Source organism: Hyaena hyaena, unplaced genomic scaffold (assembly GCF_003009895.1).
Source record: "Hyaena hyaena isolate Hyena2069 unplaced genomic scaffold, ASM300989v1 scaffold_125, whole genome shotgun sequence".
In the NCBI taxonomy this organism is placed as follows: domain Eukaryota; kingdom Metazoa; phylum Chordata; class Mammalia; order Carnivora; family Hyaenidae; genus Hyaena; species Hyaena hyaena.
This window is the reverse complement of record NW_024080757.1, coordinates 3,045,117-3,048,477: the sequence shown is the minus strand read 5'-3', so window position 1 is coordinate 3,048,477 and position 3,361 is coordinate 3,045,117. Positions and strand designations below refer to the sequence as shown.

The 3,361-nt window shown below is 43.7% G+C and overlaps 1 protein-coding gene across 7 annotated transcripts in view; it reads left to right on the top strand.

Annotated features, from left to right (window-relative positions):
- Positions 1-574: 574 nt before the first annotated feature.
- Positions 575-3,361, top strand: part of CDKAL1 (CDK5 regulatory subunit associated protein 1 like 1) — a 706,117-nt gene continuing 703,330 nt past the window's right edge. For 5 of the 7 annotated variants that reach the window (XM_039237460.1, XM_039237461.1, XM_039237462.1 and 2 more), the window contains exons 1-2: positions 575-656; positions 1,469-1,512. The gene's annotated coding sequence lies outside the window, so the exon portion shown is untranslated. Of the gene's footprint in view, positions 657-1,454; positions 1,513-3,361 lie in introns of all 7 variants that reach the window. The other 2 variants (XM_039237458.1, XM_039237459.1) reach the window with 2 other exon arrangements.

Sequence of the window (3,361 nt, the reverse complement as noted above, 5' to 3'; positions counted from 1 at the left end):
AGAATCAGTATACTCCAGGAAAGTTCTTTCTCTGGTAAAGTGCCTTAATATGTAGCTGCTAAAGTGTCTTCTAAGGGTTAAAAAAAAAACCCTTCTTTCTTGTTGTTAAATGATCTATATTGTGTAATACAATTGTTCTTTGTCCTATTCTACTCTCTTCTCCAGTATGACCTCATTTCACAAAAGGTTGAGGAAGCAAGTAAAATGAAATGAAAAGAGCAGGTTCTTTCAGAGCTGGGCAGAGTTGAATTCAGCACAGAGGGCTGTCACTACCAGTAGAGTAACTTTAGGCAAGTATTTACGCTCTCTGTTTCTCCTCTTGTAAAATAAACAAAAAGTAATACTTATGTTAAGAGCTTAATATGGTGCCTGACACATAGTAACAGCTCAGCAGAAGATGGCTACTAATCGATTCTAAGAACCTGAGGCTTTGGCGTATAAGTTCGCTCTTGCACCCCCAAAAATTCTAAGTCTTATCTTTACGTAAATAAGTTAGACCTGAACTCGCGTTTTCAGGGATGATGCAATTTGCCCTCTCCGGGCCACCGTCGCCGAGCATGCGCAACTAAGCGTGGCGGGACGTAGGTGTCATGGCGAGCTCCGTCTGAAGGGCTGCCCGTACCCGCAGAACGGCGTGGGATCCTCTCTTTGGACTGGTGTGTTATTCCCCCATCTCTGGGTCAGGGTGGCGGGTGCATCAGTGTGGGGCAGAGGGTGGCCAGAGCTCCTTTAATGGCGGAGCCTTTTTTCCCCAGTTTCGGTCTTTCTCGGGCATTCGCCGGTTTGGTTCGTAGTTGAAACGGGACTTGCCAGCCGGGGTCAGGGACTCGGGAGGCGTGTAGCGCTGCCGGCAGTGAGGACAGAGCCGTGGGCGATGCGTGCCGCAGGGCTGCGAGGAATGTTTAAAGGGTCTCGTCCCTTAGTGTCCAACCTGATGTCATTCGCTTTCCCCCTTTCTGCGCTGCATTTGTGTGACGGATGGGACGAGGCTCTCCGCGGTCAGGGAGCTTTCACAGAGCTGAGCCTCAAGAACGGAAACACAAGTTGGCCAGAGGGGCCAGTGTCTTGATTTTTCACTTTCGCCCCCCCCGTTTTGTACTCCTAAAGCCTCTCTCTGAATTTCGGGACGACGCGTGTGTTTCTGGTGCAAGGCGATCTGGGTAGGAACCTCCCTGCCGAACGCCCATTGTATGTGGGTGTTAGTTGAATCACGCAGACGTGTGGTCGTGCTGGGCAGTGTGTATTACCGCGGCCGGACGCCGGTCACCATCGTGGCCCATAGGGTGGATGTAAGCACGCCCGACTCAGTCAGTAAGAAGTTGGAAGTGGTGTGGACCGTCATCAACTTTGCCGTATTAAGCACTCTTTTATGAAGTCTAAGCCCTTTTAACTAGTTTTAAAGAGTCCTTACTGTGGTTTCGTGAACTTGTTGGGAGCTCACTTTTTCTAATCAGGTTTTATTTTCCAGACTTATCTTTCCAGAGGACTTGAGACCGATTGCAGATAATCAAGGTACTTATTTATTTCGAACCTTTCATACTTGAATAAAGCGTTACACATTAGAATGTTCAGAAAGGCAGCCGTGTGTCTCAGTAATGCTGCCACCGTCATTAATTGGAAACGGCATCGTGGCATCAGCTCCATATCATGCCATGTCACTAAATCTAAGAGACATTTTCATTCATTTCAACCGTTTATCTACATTCAGCAGCGCTGACCTTGTCGGCCTCTTTGACGTCCTCTCTTCCTTTGCCTTCTATCACCTACTGGTTTTCTCCTTTTTTGGTTGCTGCTTCTTAGTCTCGATTATAGCCTGGTTGTCTTCTTTTTGGCAGTTAAATTTGGAGTTCCTCAGAGCTTAGCCCTGTATCCTTTTCTCTTTCTGGGTGATCGAATATACATCCTTTCAAGGCTGCTGCTGTTGTTGTTGTTATTATTTTAGCCATCCTAGTGGGAGTGAGGTGGTACTCATTGTGGTTTTGATTTGGATTTCCCTTATAGTTAAAGATATTGGCATCTTTTCACATGCTTATTGGCCATTTGTATACCTTCTTTGGAGACGAATGTATTTATCTTTTCTGTCATAGTTTACATTTGGTTATTTGTCTTTTTATTGTTGACTTCTGTACTTGTGTTCTGATACTGGATATTTACGAGACCTATAATTTGCAAATACTTTCTCCCATCGTGTGGGTTCTCTTTTCACTTTCTTGATGGTGTCCTTTGAAGCATATAAATTTTTTAATTTTGCTGAAGTCCATTTTTTTTTGGTGGTTGTGCTTTTGGTGTCATAGCTAAGAAAGGAATAATGCTTAATCTAACATCACATAGATTTACTTCCATGTTTTCTTCTAAGAGTTTTATTTTGTTAGCCTTTAAATTTAGGTTTGTGGTCCATTTTTAGTTCATTTTTGGATGTAATGTGAGGAAAGACTTCAGCTTCTTTCATTGCATGTGGATTGTTCTCCCCCGCACCATTGAATTTTTTTTGGCACCCTTGTTGAAATCAGCTGATGAGGTAATATATTTTTGATGAACATTCTAGATGGTTTTTATGAAAGACTAACTCCAGGATAAAGATCTTCAAACGTCAGTGCACGTCAAGATCACCTGCAAGGCTTGTTATAGATTGCTGGGCTCTACTTAGAGTATCTGATTCAGGAGGTCTGGAGTGGGGCCCTCGAATTTTTGTTTCTACCAAGTTTCGCAGCGGTGCTAATCATGCTGATCTGGGAACCATGAACTATGAAAACTACTGGTGTAGGACTTTGGTTCACAGTGTGGTTACACACATGAGAATTACTGGAAGGTTTAAAAAGTAGTATCAATCCCCAGGGTCTGTTCCCTTTCCCCCTGTTTTTTAAGTAATCTCTGCTCCCAGCTTGGGGCTCAAATTCAAGACAGACCAAGACCTGCAAGCTCTGCCTACTGAGCTTGCCAGGTGACCCCGTTCCCCTTGATTGATTCATTGCCCTGGGGCTTGGTCTCTGGTGGTTCCAAAAGCCCTTCAGGTGAATACAGTGAACACTCAGGCTTCAGAATCTGTGTTTTCCCTGCTCTCTCTGTGGTTCCCTGCTCAAGCTCTCGCTTTCTCTCTCCCAGAAATAAATAAACATAAAAAAAAAAAAAAAAAAGAAGATTGAGAATCTCTGCCTGGGAGAATGGTGGTTCTCCATCAGGGCTATTTAGTGGAATCATCTGGGCAAGTTTTAAGTTAATGTCCTTAAATTCCACTCCTTGGAGCTTATAATTCAGAATGGGACCTGGGTATTTGATACTGTAAAAACTCTCCTAACAAATCTCGTATGCAGATAACACTACTATAAGATACTGCTTTATATTTTTTCTTTTTTTTTTTTTT